General features: G+C 40.0%; 1 protein-coding gene across 1 annotated transcript in view; it reads left to right on the top strand.

The window, feature by feature from the left end:
• The window catches only part of PRKN (parkin RBR E3 ubiquitin protein ligase), a 729,755-nt gene that overhangs the window by 582,517 nt on the left and 126,692 nt on the right, over positions 1-20,546 (top strand). The window lies entirely within an intron of this gene.

The raw sequence follows: 20,546 nt of genomic DNA, 5'->3' as shown, positions 1-20,546 counted from the left end.
GGGCCTAAGCCCATTTCACAGCTGGAAGTCAGTTTCTATTTCTTTATCTCCTAGAATGTGTCCTAAATAGGCGTAGTCATTTCCAGGGATTTTCTTTGGGATTTTCTGGCGCAGTAAAAATATCTATATTAGTAGTTCTGGTAATATTGATTTAGCATGAACAGTTTGTTAGATCTGCTAAAGCTTCCTTGGGTAGACTTGTCCTCAGGCAGATTAGTCCTTTGCCATAAATAAATACATAAAATTGGAAATTATGCCTTGACAATAAATAAATAAAAGGAAAACTTTGCGTCCAGATTCTCACTCTCCCCATATTCAAGCCCGGGTTCTGGCTAGTTTGACAATGTTTAGCAAGTTGCTGAAAGAGCGTTCAGGCAATTCGAGCCCAAATGGAAAAGATTCTCTGTCTGCTCACAACACTGTCTCTCTTCCACGGAGACTGGTTTGTTGTGTTTTAGATTACCTGCTGTCCTTGAAGGGCTGAAGGTTTACTTTTCAGGTATGCACCTACCAGCTGTATCAGCTCAGTGCAGCCCTGCTCAGCACTCCAGTGGATCATCATGACCAGCAGTAGATAATCCTCAAAGTATTACAACTCCTCTTTCCTCAGTTTCTGATCTTTTGGGGAATTATAGGTTGTTGGATCTTCTTTTGGGCATTTGGCATCATGTTGTTTATTCCATCCTAATGGTTATGCCATCGTTGCTTAGGGCAAGGAAAATACAAGTTTCATGGTGGCCCAGCAGATAATTGCTTCTGCAACAATAAAGTCACTTCTAAGTCCCAGCCAGAACGTCTCCCTAAAATTATTGCTAACCTCCATTTAATCCCTCTGTTAGACATGGACTCTTCTGGAGACTTTCTCTGATCTGGGACAGGCTGTTCACATTTGATCAGAAGGAATTGGCTTGCAACCTTACATCAGCCTCTGTTTTCTTGTACATTCAGAAGGGTGAAGGACAGAAAAGGAGTATTTCTGAGCCAGCGTCTAGCTGAAAAGACAGTTCCAATGACAGCTTTTTAGTCTGTTAAAACATTTTAGGTATTTCACACTTGGCTATATCCTGAACTTTTCTACATTTGGGTTTGGAGGGGCTTGGGGAGCATTTTCAGTCATGTATTAAAATACTGAAAATAGTTTAGGTTCAGAGGAGTTTTCAGTCCTATGTCTTTCTGCTTATGTAGGTATGGATGTACATAAAATTGTTCCAGTGTTCTTCATAGATATGGTCTTGATTAAGATGATAAAACGGCATTGAAAGAAATATACTTTCCTTTACGTGTTTCTTGCTTAAGAAATAATCTTCTAGGTAGTGTTGACAAGTGAACAAAAGAAAGGCAAACTTTTGAAATTATTTTAGCTGCCTTGCTCAAAACTTTTCAAAAAGCAGTATCCCTGTAGAAATTTTAAGCTTCATCTGGGGATTGTGACAGGATTCTGCCATATTCAGTCACTAATCTTGCCTCATCACTCCCAGGGCATTCATACCCAGCTCAGCAAGGCCTTGATGTTACAAGGTCCTTTGAATTTTACCTAAAGGGAACTAAAGCCCTTTCACACTCCAGTCCTGCTTTTTGTTTCATTTGACATTACTCAATAAGTTTTGCTGTGTCTAAATTAGAACAACGTCTGATAGCTGTCTGATTGCATTCATCATTGCTACAGCTTGACAGGTCTGCAGCATGAAGGTCATATCAAATCCCAGTTCACATAAGGCAAAGTTCTGCTTTATTTTATTCTAGAACTCTTGTGAGGCAACCACAGGCCTCTGGACTTCTTTGTACATATACACTGTGGATTATTGGTTAGAATCACACTTCTGGATGTAAGGGTTAGGGTTTTACTCAGTCAAAGTCTTGGGGTACTCACCCTGCTATATATTGATAGTTGTTTTTATTACTTCTTTGGGGAGATGAATCTTTGATTTTATTTTTGCTATATGTCTTTTCATAGCATACATTTATTTTAAACCCATTATAAGTTTCTCATTGCTGATTGACCTCTAGTTCAGTCATATGCCCCTCCAAAAATGTTTCTTTTCAGAAGATAAATTTATTAATGTATTGCCTTATAGTGATACAAATATGATTCCATCATTAATTATGCAGAGAAAAGCCTTGCAATATTACTTATCAGCACACTGCCTATATACTTTTCACTGCGACACTAAATCACTTTTTCTTTCCTATTGTATCTTGCTTCTCACATGTGTCTGAAAAGGATTTATCATTTAGGCATCTAAAAATTCATAAACCTCTTCCTATTCTGACATGTACAGGGCACCACCTCGCTTCACAGTCGTGTATGATGCACATGAAAGGGAATTTAGACCTACAAAGAAATGTTTGCACATCCTTTTCTGCAGAGACTGAAGAAGTGTTTTTCTCAGTGATGGGTGAACTTGTATGCTTTGTATAGATAAGAGATGGATAAATACTACTTTGCTCACATTTGTAGCTGGTAATCTCCCTTTACCTTTTTCTACAGCAGCAGTGTTTTTACCTTTTTAAATGTTGGCACGCTGTCATGGAGCACACCCAGGCCCCATCAAACTGCAAAACTGAGGTGACATCAAGCAGTTAGCTGAGATTTCCCTTCCTGAGTGGTGGCACAGAGCTATGGAACTTCCATTAGAGACTCTAGAGAGGGATGTGTAGAAAAGGGGCATCGTTAAAGGGAGGCTTAGCAATCTCTCAATGCCAAAGCATCTTTAAAACAGTGCAGTTGGCAAAAATTAAAATGCTTCATAGGCTGCTATGAATCATGCTGTAAACTGTATTAGATTCTCTATGACTCTTGAAGTTAGGTATGGAAGGGACAAGGACTGTACCTCTTAATATATCTTCTGTGCTCTGTCTCTCTTCATTCAGATTCCTCCTGAGTTCTTACATACTGTGCGATGCACAAATGTTAATATATGTCACTGTTGGAAAAATTGCATGTGAAATATGAAGAATTGAAAAACACCGAACACGGACCCTGCAGCTATCACCATCAGTTGGATTTCACAGATGATCTTGAGTGACAGGTTGGCCCAAAATTATTCTTAGGGGCAAGGATCTTGTCAGCATTGAGCATACTGTCAATCCAGCTGTTTAAGTTTGTTATTATTTCCTGTAAGTCAAGGACTTACAGACATTATTCTCTGGTTTTACTAAGGCAACCTGTTCTCCCTGAGTTCTCGGAGGAAACTACCAGAAGTTGTGAGTTTGCTTCATCCACTTCTTTAACTACCCTGAGATGAAGTTGGGGAAGTTGCGTTTATGGAACAGCTTTCCATGGTTGAGAAAACTAATTATCTTCCTGTAGACACTAATTATGCAACCGTGTACTTACTTCTAGATCATATCTGTCTTTACCTGATCTTTGATACTCCTCCAAAAAGACTAATGGGAATAGCCCTAGAATAGCCTCTGAACATCTACTCACAGAACCTCCAGCCCCTTTTGATCTCCCCAAGACCATTTTGCAGTATAGCTCATGTCCACACATGTAAATATGGACAACTGGCTAACTGGGGAGGTCCCAGTTGACTGGAAGTTAGCTAATATGATGCCCATCTACAAGAAGGGCCAGAAGGAGGATCAAGGGAACTACAGGCCTGTCAGCCTGACCTTGGTGCCAGGGAAGACCACGGAGCAGATCATCTTGAGTGCCGTCACACGGCACATGCACAACCAGGTGATCAGGCCCAGTCAGCTTGGGTTTATGAAAGGCAGGTCCTGCTTGACTAACCTGATTTGCTATGACAAGGTGACCCGCTTACTGTATGAGGGAAAGGCTGTGGATGTTGTCTACCTGGACTTTACCAAAGCCTTTGACACTGTTTCCCACAGCATCCTCCCAGAGAAACTAGCTGCTCGTGGCTTGGAAGGATGTACACTTCACTGGGTAAAGAACTGACTGGATGGCCAGGCCCAAAGAATGGTGGTGAATGGAGTTACATCCAGCTGACGGCCGGTCACGAGTGGTGTTCCCCAGGGCTCAGTATCAGGGCCAGTTCTGTTGCACATCTTTATCGATGATCTGGATGAGGGCATCAAGTGCTCCCTCAGTAAATTTGCAGATGACACCAAGCTGGGTGGGGGTGTCGACCTGCTTGAGGGTGGGAAGAATTTGCAGAGGGATCTGGACAGAGTGGATCAATGGGCCGAGGCCAAAAGTATGAGGTTCAACAACAGGGCCAAGTGCCGGGTCCTGCACTTGGGTCACAACAATCCCACGCAATTCTACAGACTTGGGAAGGAGTGGCTGGAGAGCTGCCCGGCGGAAAAGGACCTGGGAGTGCTGGTTGGCAGCCGGCTGAACATGAGCCAGTGTCGCGTTAATTTGGCAGAAAATAAACCCCCTTGCTTTCTAACGCTCTTCACCGAAGTGAGAGGCTAGGTGCAGCTAGGTTTAAATTCTAAGTGATGTCCAATTTGCCACTACCAGTCCAGTCGCATTTAATACGTATATTAAACTACCACGATTCTGGATACACTCATGGCAGTCTGCACCTTCAGTCCAGTCGTGCTCATGAACTGGCACGGCCGCATTTGGTCACGTTCAGTGAGAAACTGTGACAACTGGCTACTGAAACAGGGCAGTTTGATTTGTGCAACAGGTAGAGAGGTTTTTTGAATTGCCGGTGATAGTGACTGTCGGCAAGAAAGCACGTGCAAACATGAAACACGTGAAAAGGTTATAAATAATACAGCCTGGCTATAACCATTAGGGAGTAACTATTCCCAAGAAAAAAGTGCTTAGTTTAAGTTTTACCCAAGGCGGGGAGAAGCAAGGCTCAGCCCGTCAGCCGATCCCGGCTGTCGGAGGCACTCTGAGGTGGAGTTTCCCTTGACTTGCTCACGGTGTTATCTTCTTCTCCGAAAATCCCCCATTTCCCTGGCTGTTTTTATATTCTTTCTACCTTTAAGGTGGAGTTTGAGTGACTGTAGTCATACATACTTTTTATCATGATTGGTGTAAAATTCTCTCGCTTCACATTTAAAGGTATAGTTTACGAAAAATCGAGAGCGCAGACTCGAAGAGGGGTGGTCGCACCTCGGAAGCAGGTAGCCTTCGGGATGGAGGTGTGTTTTGCTATTAAAATGATATTAAAATGAGCAAAGTTCACGAGAGGGTAGCACTTTGGCAAGGTTTTGAAAACCTGTTGGCTCAGGGGGCCAGATGAGCTGCTTATCAGTTCTGGAGGACCATTTCTTCCTGCTTTATCATCACAGAGCAGGGCCACGGAGTCTCCACTCCGCTCCATCCTCTATGGTACATTGCAGGGAGTGGCTGTGTGAGTGGATTCCTCGCGTGCCTGCTGGAGCTGTGTCCAATCCTCAGAGCTCCTTCTGATTTCATGCTTTTCCTCAATGGGTAAACACTGCTACGTTTTTCATATAAACTTTAATTTTCAGATATAAAACCTTAATTTTACTAATAATTCCACAGCCAGCAGTGTGCCCAGGTAGCCAAGAAGGCCAACAGCATCCTGGCTTGGATCAGGCATAGTGTGGCCAGCAAGAGCAGGGCAGTGATCGTGCCCCTGTACGCGGCAGTGGAGAGGCCACACCTCGAGTGCTGTGTTCAGTTTTGGGCCCCTCAGTGCAGAAAGGACACTGAGTTCCTGGAGCGTGTCCAGAAAGGGCAATGAGGCTGGTGAGGGGTCTGGAGAACAAGTGTTATGAGGAGCGGCTGAGGGAGCTGGGGCTGTTCAGTCTGGAGAAGAGGAGGCTGAGGGGAGACCTTGTTGCTCTCTACAACTACCTGAAAGGAGGGTGTAGTGAGGCAGGTGTTGATCTCTTCTCCCAGGTAACTAGTGATAGGACGAGAGGCAATGGCCTCAAGTTGCGTCAGGGGAGGTTTAGATTAGATATTAGGAAAAATGTCTTCCCTGAAAAAGTGGTCAGGCATTGGAACAGGCTGCCCAGGGAGGTGGTTGAGTCCCCATCCCTGGAGATATTTAAAAGATGTGTAGATGCAGAGCTTAGGGGCATGGTTTAGTGGTGGAGTTGACAGTGTTAGGTTGATGGTTGGATTCGATGAGCTTGAAGGCCTCCTTCAACATAAACGATTCTACGATTCTAACTATAGATCTCATTTGCATGAGCTCCAGCAATTTTTCAATGGCTTCATGCTTCTGAGAAGCAACACATCAGCTAGTGTGTCTAGCATATTTAGTTACTTTCATGCTTGTCACCAATTCTTGGTTAAATTTTTGTTTGTTACTAGTTCTTTCCACATACCTGTTCCTGCTAGGGAGTATAATACTCATACATACAAAGTGGCCAGCCATATTCTTCCCTGCAGAAAGGCCATTTTCTCCTGGGAGATATGCATACATCTTTTCTATCTTTGGACATCCCGACATACCATATGAATGTTGCCATCTCGGTGAGGTCTCTCTGGTTACAGTTGTGTCTCAGTGCAGCCCTGTTGTTCTGCACCTCTCCTCCTACTGGTGAGACGCTGGCAGCTGCCAGCTCCCTCAGTGCAAGCCATCCCTTTTCCTGGCCTCGTCTGTCAGGAAAATATAGGCCACAGTCCTGCAAATGTAGTCCAGTGCCTGGGTTGAGACATCATGGTCAGTGTGTTAATGGGTCTGGCCTTGAGAGCTGGCAGATTAAAGAAAATCTGACCTGAAAAATAGCTCTGCTAGTGAAGAGTATCTTCAGTGTCCTGTATTTTTTTGTACACTGCAGTCCCTGTGTACGCCCCCTGTACACCCACCTTCAAATTTCCTATTGAAATTATCGCCACGTGCTCTCCCCTGTTCACTAGCTACGAATGTTTATTTAGGCTGCTGTTTTTTCGAGCTGTCTGCCTGCCTAGCTAAGCCCTACTTCCTTCAAGAATGAGAGAGTTCTTTCTGCGCACAGAACTCAGACTCATCATAACTATCACATGAGAATATTACAGACTGAATAAACTGCAGATTGCATCCTGCCAATGAAGGAATTTATCAGCAAAATTTGCTTTAAAAATAGAGTTACTCCAGGCTCTAAAGTTTATTCTGAAAATAGCTGGATTGCTAAAGCGGAAGAATGACATGAGAGCTGTTACTTAAATGGCATCCTCTGGCTTTTTGTGCAGGCTTCAGGGCCAGTAATGGGTGAGCTCTAATAACTCCTTTCCCAGAAAGCCAGCTAAATAAGCCAGGTTAATTAAAGAAAAGGAAAAAGAAACAGGCTGTACCTAGCACACTGAAATTGCCAATTTCAACTGTTCTGGACTTTTGGGCACATAAAATCTTTTTTTTTTTTTTTTAAATGTTTTTTCTTCTAAACCCTGCCTAATCTTGCTTTTATGCAGAAGGCTGAAATGTCTGAGGAGACTTCAGTCTCTTGAGTAAAATGTATGTTAATATATTCCATAGACGACTTAGTGGGAACCAGATCTTGTATTTTTTTAGTCTTCTAGAATACATGCATTAGTGTGAAGTGAGCCGTATTTAAATATTGTTAAGACTCTGAGAGAAAAGTCAGAAAATATGAAACTGATGTTTTGTCATGCAGCTATGACTGTTCTTCTTTCTCCACAAAGTCATAAAGTGAGCACTCAGAGCCAGATGTTATAACGTTCAATTGCGATTGCGTTCAGTGGAGGTTCCCAAGGTAATTGCATGGTAGCATTGCCTTGTTATTGTCAAACATAGATTTGAGTCTGCTACAGATTGGTGGTTTATATTCTGTAAATTCAAGACATGGGATTTACGGTTTTCTGTTCGTAAAGGATAGCTGGGGAATTATCTTTGGCAGCGTAATATTTTTCTGTGTAAGATCACTAGGCTAGGCCAAACTCAAACCTTGTGATGCTGAGAGACACAATTAAACTCCCAGTTTTGCATTGGTCATTACATCCCTAGCACAGAAGAATGTGCAGTTTTCTTGTACTGCTTCATCCCCCTCCCTTGGTGAATCTGCCATAGATTCTGCATCACCCCTGCACATGGCACCCTCTGGTAGACTTACAGATGACAATATAATCTGTTTCATTTTACATGTTTGCCCACAATGGAGGTATTAGCACAACTGTAATACAAATAAAAATAAACGTTATAGCACCTTTGCACAACTAGATGCAGCATACTTAGCATAACGAGGATTTTCAGTCACAAAAGAGCTTGTCCTGACAGCTACCAGAGATGAAGAAAAAACACCTAAAACCAAACCTGTAGGGGGACCTACAGATGAAAGATTAAGCTACAAATGGAGATTTCGTCTTCCATTTATTATGGGCCAGAGGCTGTCCAAGTGAGGTCCTCATTTCTCCTAGCACAGACAAGAAAACTGAGAGCACCAGACAAATTGTCTCGTCCTCAGAAATTTTCTGCATGAGGTCAATACAGGCCCTACATAAACAGCAAGTGCTCCAGCACGCTATATGCACAGACCACGTTGCAAGGAACCTGGTACTCTTTATGAAACTCCAGGGTTTCACATCTAGGGTTCAGAGGAATCATTCTTCATAGATTTCAAATTCAAGTCTGTAAGGCACATATGCGAAAGTGCATTTTGTTTCCATTTCTCTTTGCTTTGATGAAAGGAAAAGAAGCTGACAATATCATATACAATATACAGCAGAATACAGTGTCTTTTGCAAATATTGCATAGTTAAGGGTTAATTGCACTACTCTTTTCTTACATTTCTTAATAACATGCTTTGGGGATAGTGGAGAATTTCCACTGAACATCAGACATTGTCTAGTGTTCACTTTACAATCATGTGCCATTTCATCTGTCAGAAAATAAAACGATCCTTGTAGTTTTCTTGTTATTGCATGATCTTTATAATGAAAATTACAAGGCTACTTATTACTGAGCAAATACAGTGCTCTTTGAGAAATATTTGTCCTTTAGAAGATGAAAAGGAGGAGGCTGGTGGTAGTTTTCTTTGTTCTTCCTATTTGTTTGCTAATGTGATCTTTTGTTCCTCAGTTTCAACTTTCAGATAAAAGCTTTTAGTTGTTCATTTTCATGTGTTAGTTTCTGATTATCAGATTTTTATCCATTTTGTTTTCTTCCCTCATACCTCACACCGCAGCTTGGCTGCCATGTCCTTAACTCCTTGGATACTACGCAAGTCATTTTGCAGCCTTGTACAGCGACTACGTGCTGGCAGAACGTGTCAAAGCAGAGTGGCAGGGTGATCCTGGGGCGGCAGTGAGGCCGGCCGTGCCGTGCCGTGCCGTGCCCTGCCCATGGGACATGCCATGCAGGGTCAGCCATTGCCCTGTGATTGCCAGGAAAGTCCCAGTGCCGGGGCAGGCTGAGGTGGAGCCAGGAGGGCAAGTCAGGTTAATGGAGTACGCGGCCATGACCCAGAGCTGGCTGCAGTGCTGCTGCAGCGGTGCTTGGGTGCTCAGATGGTGTCACAAACCCATTCAGTTTACAGAGCTGGCTGTCAGAGTGACGCTGCAGGTATTTTTGAGCATGCTTTCCAATAAGGCTTCTTAAGAAGCAGGGGTGGCATCGTTTGGAGTGTGCAAGGGCAAAAGCAGGCATGGTGGCACTGACCTCTCATCGGCTGCTGCCTCATTTATTTCGCATCCTGTTTGGAAGGTTCATGGGAAATATCACCTGAGCACTAAGTCATAGTCAAAAGGGCAATTAAGATCTCAGTAATTATTAGAAATTACAAAATGTTGTTTCTCTGTGGTAAATTGAGAGCGCACCCTGCTCTGCACATACCAAGTGCAGTATTGTTTATTGCGTCTGAAAAAGAAAGTTTTAACTCTTGATTAAATATAGGGCAGCAAAGATGGCCAGAGGTATGGAATAGTTTGTGTGTGATGAGATGCTGATTTTTGTGTTCTGACAAGAGGCATCTAGATCAACATGTGAAGGAGTTTTCTAAAAATAATGAGAGGAATGGAAAAGATTAACAGGGATTTACCCATTCTTATTATGTGAGAGCTGGGGATAGCCATAGAACTACAAGGCAGCAGGTGTAAAGCAAACTGAGGAAGCTCACACACTGCAAATTAAAATTGTGGAACTTACTGCCTAAGGACATTGGAGAGACCAAAAGTACTCGGGGTTCCCAAAGTGACTAGATACATTAATGGAGAATTCCCCAGGCTGGCTAGGGAAGCAGGTGATCTGGTTGCATTCTCTATTGTAGAATGTCACTAAACTGCAGTCTGCAGATAAGGATGGTATGCAGAGGTATTTAACTCTTTTCTTGTTTCTTATACTTTTCTCATAGTATCTGTTATTGGCCTGTGCCAGAGACAGGATACTGAGAGAGATAGATTTTTTGTTAGGTTCAGTACATTTGTTTGTCTATAGTACTATTGCTAGCTCCAGCTTCTCCCAAACCAAAAATATATTTTCTTTCCAGAAGGAGGATGAAGGAGAGGAAAGAGGGAGCTGGATGATTTCTACCTTTTGTGCATTGTGGAGCTCAGCATCGTATCTGTGTCACAAGTGTGTGTTACGTCCAGCCAGTATTGTGGAGGGCAGAGTTCAGCCCAGTCCTTTTTTGCTCTTGCTGACCTCTCAAAGATTATTTTTCTCAGATTTTTCTAGCAGACAGTAATTCTGAGAGCAATGGTTCTACAATATTGTCAAGCCTATTATTTTGTGGCCGATACAGATGGATTACCGAGACCTAACTCTGAAGGTTGTTAGCTTTTCAACTGTTTGGATGGAGGATTGGCTCAGCTGTGGAAAAAAATGTGGGCAATTATTTCTAACACTGGGTTTCTTCTTTATCTAATGTGTAATTTTCTGAAATAATGCTGTGTCTTTTATCAAGAAATAGAGGCTAGCTGGCTTGGAAAATTTAAGATAAGGAGTCTCTGAGGCAGGAGTTATTGGTTGTGGTAGACTGGTACAAATTAGAACAGTGCTCAGAAGAATTGTTTGCTGTACTGTGTACCTGCCACTTATTTCAGCCACTTCCATCATCTTTTCCTTTGTCTCTATTTATTTATCTGTTTAATATTGAGATAGTCATTGACATTAGGTTACTTTCCTGCATGAGACTTTCTGAACAACAAAGACACAAAACGTTAACCTGAAACATAAAAATGTCACAGTCCTGTTAGATTATGCACAGTCTGTCTTTAAATGTTAGCATTAACCTTCAGTTCAATTGGATCTGTAGATACAAGACTGAAAAAATGCAAACTGACACTGTGGTGTATTCTTTTATTTCAAATATTTATGTTTGTCTTCAGGTCATATTTTCCAGGTACAGAAAGAAGTTAGGAAACTATTATTAGAGTTGTTGGAGACTCAGCTGATTAAGCACCTGTCACCTGAATCAGTTTTATATCACAACTCTTCTAATTCAGTGGCCATTGCAAAAAAAGTATCATTGTACCTTTCACATGTTTGTTTCCTTGATTTGTTATTGTCCCAGTGAAGGAGGGATATAGTCCTAAAGATCTCAAGTGTGCTGTGTTCCCGCAACCCACTCTCCATCAAATTCCAAAAGTAACAAAAAATAAAAATAAAACTAGATAATGCTCCACAACCTTCAAAGGAGAACAATAAATATATAGAAAGGGGAAAAGAGAGAGAGAGAGAGAGAAAGGAGATGTGCATACACATGCCAAAGAATTTGTTGCAGCAAAGTTAGCTTTTGCATTCGATGCCACAGACTGCTTGATGGCAGCCACACTGTTGACTCTTTTGTAATGACTGCAACAGGTGGGAGGAGAATTAAAAAAAAAATGGGTGAGAAACCTATGAATGTAGCACCCATTCGTGCTACATTCATGCAACCCCTGCAATGGGTTGCCGCGTGAATGTTGCATCCACACATCACAGATTAGGCAAGGCTTACCTCTGGGCCTAACCTGTAAGGCACGGGAAAAGCTCTCTGAATGGAAAGGCACAGTTAGCTGTGGAAACAGAGGTAGGAAAATGATCAGTGACAGCAATCTGTAGCCAAGCATCAAAAATCCTGCTTTGCTCTTTTTTTTCATCTCCCCTGTTTCCCGCAATTGAAATCCATCAAACTGCAATAGGATTTCTGCTGGCCAGTTTGTGTCTTGTAAATTGACAAAAGAGGGGAGAATCACTTTGCCCAGAATCCCTGCTAAATTGCATGAAAACAGGATTTATGCTGCATGTAAACTGTGTAAATCCAGTCAGCTTTTAAGTGGAAACCAATTTTGTAGTGTGTAAGTATCATTGATTTGTTAATCTGACTTTTTTTTTAAACAACCTGATGTGGATTAGTCAGTTCTTGTTGTATGTCTCCTACAAGTCATTTGAGTGCTGGATAGCTTGGTGAGTAAAGCACTGGAAATTAACCTTTGAGGCCCCTGCCTATAAATAAATTATTGATCCTTAAAAAAGAGTCAGATAATCTTATTAGATATAGTTTTCTGTAGCCTGAGTCTAAATCCTGCCATACAGAATCATTTATCATAACTGACGATCTTTTTCCTGAAGCAGACAGGAGCTAAGCTCCAATAAAAAGCAGATTCTGCAGAACTTGCTACAGAAGAGCAGTATGAAGAATTTCCAACCAATCTGATGCTTAAGGGATGTTTTGTTTCGCCTTCAAGTAATTCCAAGGGCTTTTAGCTTTTGTGTATGCTTTTATAGCAGTATATCCAATAATTCTCAGGAAAAAAAGTGTCTCTGAAATTTCATGCATGATGGTATTCTGGAGCCAAACAAAAGTAGAAGGAATGAATTTCTGATCCATGACATAACAGGCACAAGTGGAAAATACATAGCACGCAATGTAATATTGAAAGGCAGAAGTGATAGAGAGTTCAGTACTTAACATATAAATGACTGCTTAGAAGTGCTCTACAGAAAAAATAGTTAACAAGATGTCAAAAGGCAACTGTGCACGCAGTGAGACTTGGTGTTATTTTTACAGCTGCAACTCAGTGATCTACTGAAATGAAGCAAAGTCAAGTGACCATTTTAATGACGTGAGAAAAAATAGCTGAATCTTATGGTTAGTTTCAATAACTTGAATTTCCATTTTGCAAGAGGAAAGAAAAAACAGAGGAGACTCATGCCTGGGCTCTGTCTCTCTGTTGCTGGGGAAGAGGGTGTGGGAGGGAGAGGGGATTGCTGGGGGACACCAGTTCTGACTTGTCTTTTCAGCCTGCTTAAGTGTTGGCATCAAGGTCAGAGACATTCCAGTCCTGATTTCTAGTGTCTGCATCAGCATTCATAGCGCCAAGCTACGCGACTCTAGGATCCCACTAGGTATAAATGTTCAAATAGACTTTTTTTTTCCTGATTGGAAGTGATTGATACACCAATACCTGTACCCAAGGCGGGGGGAAGTGTGAAACGTGCACTCCCCGCAAATCCTCTGCAGTTGGACTCTGTACCCTGTGGGGTTTCATATATGCAGTTAGGAAGGCTGGAGATTTGCTCCTGTACCTGTCTGTTCTGGCTTCAGGCTCACAGCTTAGAAGCACTGCGCTGTTGAAAGCATACAGGAAAAAAGTGTAGCTGAGGGAAAAAATGAGCATGCTTTAGATATGGGAAGTAATTCAAATATTAGGAGAAATAGTGTCATATAGAGTGTCTAATTTAATCAAGATATTTTGGACTTGTGATATTGGAGTTATTTTGAGTCAAAAAAAAAAACATTAGACAAGACCAACTAATTACAAGGCATAGCATATCTCTGTATAAGGTGGTAAAGCTAAAAGATGTATGCTGTTGCTCTGGATTAACTCAGGAGTTATTTGTGGCCATGTAAGTAAAGACTAGAAGGAGTATCCTCTAGCATGGTGCAGCAGCTGTTCCATACTAAATTGCTAGCATAATCTCATGAAATTGCTTGCACTAATTCACTTCAGTGTACCCATGAGTCTGATGGCATAATGCTGAGCTGTGGGGGTTCTCTCCTGCCCTGTATATAGTAAAGCATATCCATTTCCCCCTGCATTCCTACTCCAGTGCAGCCACTGAGCTTGGGATAAATTGTGACAGCGTTGGAAATTTATGACCACAGTGCAAGTGCAGTAATCCTCTCTGACCCACTGAAAGGGCCTGTTCACCTAGCAAGGGCTGTGTTTTCTCTTTTATGCACAAGGGACAAAACTGAGTCAATTCGTATATCATCATGATGACTAACCAGAGCAGAATATTCTTCAATATTTTGCAGAAATCTGTGGATATTTAAAAATATATATTCTTCCACCAGGTAGAAATTGCTCAGTATTCCTTCACTGGTACTACTGTACCAGTTTTATCCCTCCTGATTGAAGTGCTTATCCCTCTTGGTTAAGAAAAAACCCCACACTGGGCTGGACTTCAGCTGCACAGTAAAAATAGTTTGTTATTCTCAATATTATTTTTGGAGTGTGGCAGAAAGAGCTGGATGTTAAAGTGTTTTGTTTATTTCATAGGCAAATAATAAGCCATGTCCCATAAAAATGGATAGACCATCTTTGATGTTTCTTGACAGATCCAAAGCAAAGCATTCTTTATGAGAAAACACTGCATTGCTAATAAAGTGATCCCAACAGCCAAGCTTGTGCTGCTAATTTGTTTCCATGGAGTGATATTATAATTCTGACATACTGAAAAATCGCCTCGCAGAGACTCGTATTGCATTTGTTGCTGAGTGCATCTTTGATATAACGTTTGTTATGGTAGTGCTTGGGGTGTCTTCAGAGGAGTAATAGTCTAAATGAACCTGGCTGCATTATCCCTTTAATATAGAGTAGAATTTTGCATTAAATTTTCAGCTTATTTCAAATGTGTTTCGCCAGCTATTTATTGCGAGTGGTCTGTTCAAGAACACGGCCAGTATATCAATATAAAATCAGAAAAATGCTTAACTGTCTATGTTTGGGGGACCTCTCGGGTCGTGCCAATTCTTTTGTGTTAGATGAACAGACAGCATGAACTCTTGTATTTATGCCTGGCTGTCAGGTGATTTTTTTAGTAGAAACACGAATCACTTTTTGTAATACAGGATTAGCCTGTCTCGCACAAAGTTATTAGAATTAGACCTGACTAGAGAGTGGCTTAATTTCTTTTTCTTCGGTATTTAACTTTAGTTTTCATCCCACACCACCTTTTACACTCCCAGGAACACTCTGCCTCTTACGTTAGAGTAAATATTGAAGAACACATGTATTATTTGTCTGGTTTTGCAGAGACAAAAAATGAGAGCGGTATATAGTCCCCCCTCTGTGGGCTTCTGAGCTCTCAGCAAGATGTAAAAATATTGTCCTATGATGTGCCATTAGACCTCAAGACTGGAAGGACAGTTTGTATTGAACACAGGCATTTTTCGTAATTATGTTGCCTGCAGGGTTACCACCTGCCCTAATTTGATCTGATTAAGGTGAAATGCAAAACCATCCTCATTTCACAAGTGGAAATTTGCCATGTTCCCTCACAGAGAGCAATAAGATATGCATACGTGTATTGCTGCTGCAGAGAAAGAAAAATATTAAAATTAGGTAACAATTAAGATTTCAACTCCATTACGAGAATGCAGGTCACTTTTAGACAATTGCTTTATTCTTTAGTGTTCTGGAACTGGTTTTCTGTCATAAAATCCCCATGAAAAAGAGAAAATCACAGCCATTCATCCAAATATGTCTGTACTATTCTGTGAGACATAATATATTCCATGGCTTTTTAAAATTCTCTTTTGGTTGGATGAGTTTATTGTCCATGAACATTTATTTTTAGAGTAGTCTGGGCTTGCCTTGTATTCTGAGTCATTTATGTAGCAATTTAAATATTTGTCTAAGCTCTCAGTGAAAGGCTCATATTGAAGTCTTATAAATACTGAACAGATTAAAGGAACAGCATTTTTTTATATACTGTTAATACAGAATGACATCATATCCCGGGAAAAAAATAAATGCAAAAGTAGAAAGAAAAGAACTGCCGTTTCTAGGTCACTGAATATTGTTTGGATTTCTCCTTTCTCCAGTAGTAATTTTGTGCATGCTTATGCATGTGTGAGTGAGAGAGCAAGACCTACATGTGTGCATCAGTTTTTCTGACAGATTTTTTTTTTAGTTTGGCATATTGATTTTACTGTACTGTGGACAGAAAATAACATTTTAAAATTGCATTTTAATATACCTGACCACTAGTTTTGTAATTAAAGAGATGGAAAGCACCTGGCCACATCTTTCTTGATGGTACAGTGGCTTATTCTACATTTCATACTCTGTGCAATAAGCTCACTTTATAAAATACAAGTGAGATGGAAATTTATTGCAACATGAATTGCTGTAACTATTCCTTATGTCTGTCATTCCCAAAATTACAGGAGATGAGTTTCTTTAATTCAACTTTTAAGGGGAAAAAGAAGAAATATTTACTCTCCAAAGCTGTTTCTCGGCACTTCAGCTTTACGTTCTGTTATCAAGCCATCAACTGGAAAATGGCTGTGTGAACTTTGGTTTTATTCCAGCTTAGAAACCTTTTGGCGTTTCCTGTGTTGCACCTGTTTAATTCAGACATTCAGAAATTACAATCTTTAAAAGACTTGCCCTTCAGTAACTGGTGAATTAAGTTCTTCCAGAGTTATTTTTTTCTTGTGTTGACTTTTATTCAGGGATTTTTCCCTGAGATGACAATCTCCTCTCTTATAGTCTTCACCACATGCTGAAAGCTCCTGACCTCTCACTTGCCTTCTCAAAGGTACTGATCATCATCAAAGGCCAGTGCCAGCATGAAGGTGGGAATTTGAGAGAACTGAGTTTGCTTTAGAGGTTTCAACTACTTTTTGAATAAAAGATGAGAAAACTTTTCATGAATTGAGCTCATTGAGCTAAAAACCTAGTATACTGAGAGTGAAGAGCTCCGTTCAGCCCAGACCCCTGCAATGAGATTTTTCACTACCAAGGGTTATACGGTGGAAGGCATTGAGTCTTCCAACAGAAGTTTAGAGCACCTCTGTCATATCTCAATTTAAAAAAAAAAAAATCAGCTGGGGATGTTAGGAGCCTTAGACTTGCTGATTTTCTGACTCTTTGATGTTATGAAGAAACCATAGGAGCAACATCTGCTAATTAAGAAGCATAAAAAAAAATGTTGTTTCTGTAAGATTTACTTTAATTTGACAAAAATCAGTACTTGCATGGAAAGAAGGGAGTCTTTTTATTTCTGCTTGTGGAGCTGCTGTATTTGAGCAGTAAAGTCGTAGTTCCATTTCTTATTACAGATGGACAGCATGGATTTTGTTTTGTTGCATGAGTTTAGTATTCGCTGACTGTACTGAGAATTGCATGGGTGAATTTACACCTACAATTTAAACTGGATTATCGAGCAACCAGATGGTACAGACTATTAGTCAAGTATGTTTGCAGTATTGCATGGTTGCCCTGAAGTCTTAGTCTCTTGGGCAATACTGAATTTTTTTTTTTAAATTTCCCCCCTCTGATAGACTCTTTCAACAGTTCGTTACATACACAGAACAGCATACACAGAAAACTGCCTAAAACAACAAGCAGTGGCATGCTGGCATCATGCAGCTCAGTACAATTCAGGGTTGGAATGCTCATGTGAGTAAACAGTACTTGTTCAAGTCTATTTTAAATACTGTTTTAAATATGTAAAAAGCAAGCAAGGAAGCAGGTTCCAAACTGAAGTGGCAGGTCAATATTCCTGCTGATATTTTCTGTTGTTAAGATTAAAAGAAAGACCCTAGTAGAAAATGGCTGAGGTGGTTCATTATTTCTAGTCATTTGGCTTTAAAGCATCATTAAAAAAAAAACACACTTGAGTAGCAGCACAGAGAAGGCCAGAGTTGTGTGCAGCGTGAGAAAGCCAGGCCATCAGAATTTTCTCTAATCTGAGATGCTCTATTCGCTGCCAGTGGTCAAACTTTATGTGATGCTTTCCCAACTCTGTTGCAGTCCCTTTGCAGAATTTTTGCACAAGTACTTCATGAGAGCAAAAACACCTTTTGTGTCTTTGGATGATTTTGCAATGAAGTGCATACAAACAAAAATGTAACCCCTTCAGCTGGGCAACTAACATCTCTGGTAACTGGTCAGAACAGGACGAGTATTGTGTCCTGACAATCAAGCTTTCATGAAAATTTCTTGCATATTCGCTTCAGCAGCCTTTTTGATAGCAAAAATATATATAGATGTTTTTACAGACTTAAGCTGTCAGAAGTCAATTAAGAAAAAGAAAATTAACATTATACTGTTTGACAGGGGTATTAATCAGGAGAAAATGGTATTTAAATTCTGATTTTTTTAAAAAAAAGCAAATAGATTTTTATTGCAAATTAAGCTTTGAAAAAGGGGCATTTAAATATATCCTTTACTGGCACACAGTCTTTTTAACACAGTATTACATTTTGTGTACATAGCCAATGTTTTGCTAGTATGAATACATGTAAGCACCATTGACTTAATTGTTGCTATGCTAGTTTGATTGAGCTGAAGAACTGCCCCACCATTTGTAGTTTTAGAGAGACTTTTAAAGACTTAGGAAAGACCTTCACTGTGGTGACCTCTGGGTACATAAACCACGTGCAAGTATTGCTTGTTGTGCTCTCTGGTTTAGCATTGTTCAACTTCAGAGCTGAGCTTTGCAGTCTCAGTACATGCCTGATGACTTTGAAAGGACAGAATTCAATACTTCTTGCTTTGGATAATATCTCTTTTTATATGTTTTTTCCAAATGAATTTATATTATTGAAACACTCTAATATGTCTCTTTTCGGGCATATATTTCTTTTACATTGGTATCTACTAGTCTAGATTACTGTACAGAAAAATGACATGTGGAAACTGATGTCATCAAAATGGCCTGAGTACAAGTGAAGAACCCCATGTAATTTTTTACTTTACTATTATGGTTTTACTGGATATGTTTTTTCTTACATCAGTTGTAAGATGGCCAGTACAAGATATTCAGGTACTAAAGCGCTGTCTCCCAATTTGTAAATGTATTGCTGACTGCAGTCAACAGTGTATTTACAAAAAAAAAAAATCATCAGATGTTTTAGTGTGTCCAACAGGCTGAATGCCACTTGAAATAGAACTATAGCTAAGACATACTGTACTTGCTGAGAAAAGTTCTGATACCTATAGGTAAGACAAGGGAATAATCACTGTGTATCTGTTGAGCAAAAGTGACTTGGTTCTTGGGGAAAAATGTTCCATGACTGAACCTACCCCAATCACAATAGATCATCAAAATAGATATTGCAAGCAGAAGTATGAGTTAATGAGTTGGAGAATTTCAGTTTGCAAATGTGACTCGAATGCATGATCAACATTGAGAATTCAGAAGATAAATAAATAAGGCCTAAATCAATATGTAAACCTAGTGATTACAAGCTGATTTCATGAGTGTTTTGAGTCTGATGTGTAATTTTATGATTAATGGTGGTTAGCAATCATTGATATTCCAGATAAAGTTGTGTGCCCAGGTGAATCCTCTGCATTTTAAGACCTGCAGATGCAAGGACTGTGACTTGAGAAGAAAAATTATTCACGGAACAGTTTTATCACCTTTCTTTCTTTAAAAATCTTTCTTATACAAAGGATGATATCTGTAAGCACAGTGTAGGTCTACAAATTATTGAAGTTTTAAGTTTGGTTACATTAGAAAATTATCTAGGTAACAACAGAGGAAAAAACCTCAATAAGGTATAAAAATACTAAAGATTTGCATCAATTTTATATTTCTTACATCTTGCTCTGCCTTCACAGTTAGCAAAAATCGAGAACATATGAAACACATGGGTTTGAATGTGAGTTGAAAGAGGGAGCTAATAAACAATTTAGCTGCCATTTAATCAGTCTGCAGATGTCCACAATCCTGAGTTTTGGCTTCTGGTTAAAGGCAATTGTCCATACTTTTGCATTTCCTTTAAACACTCTTACGTGCAATTGTTATTGATTGATTTATTTGATATTCCTGTGGTTTGGTTTATGTCTGTGGAAATTTCATGTATGCCTGTACTTTTTCAAGTTAGAATTGGGAAGAGGCAAATGGAAAGTTTCAGTAATTTTTGAGACCATTGATTATAAAGTTTTCTGTACTACAGAGGGCATAAAAACCAATCCTCAAACCATTCTACACAAAATAGCAGAGATCTATGAAGTGCAGATTGTTTATTTCATGTGGCATGTGCTAGGGGCACATCAAAGACTTAGAAAATACATTTTCCTTGTAACCTTTGCTGTGCACATTTTGCCAGTAAACCCAATGGGTGCTGCACTTGCAATAATTTTCAAGTCACCATAGGTGTTTGCATATACATGAGTTTCTTGATGGATGTATGGGTGTTTTTGTGGGTGATATGACAAACACTTCTTAATGCTTTTCAGCAGAATAAGTATTTTTTAATTTTTTTTATTTATGGAATGGTTATTTGTCTGTAGCTTTTGTCTCTAGTCACAGTGCAGGAATTTAACATCAAGACTGTTTCAAAACTCCCAGATATTCGGTAAAAATGGATCACAGTGTCGGAGCATGTTTCACAACAGTCCACTTAGAGAACAGAAGAAATTGAAGTAGAAATAGGAAATATCAGAAATACATCCAGAAATATCCAAAAAGAAAGGAAGACTTTTTGATCGTACTTCTTTTTTTGTTTTCCTTGTTTCTTCATTTCCATTTTTTCC

This window comes from Opisthocomus hoazin, chromosome 2, assembly GCF_030867145.1.
Source record: "Opisthocomus hoazin isolate bOpiHoa1 chromosome 2, bOpiHoa1.hap1, whole genome shotgun sequence".
Taxonomy (NCBI): domain Eukaryota; kingdom Metazoa; phylum Chordata; class Aves; order Opisthocomiformes; family Opisthocomidae; genus Opisthocomus; species Opisthocomus hoazin.
Note: the sequence above shows the minus strand (reverse complement) of the source record. Positions and strands in the feature narration are given on the sequence as shown.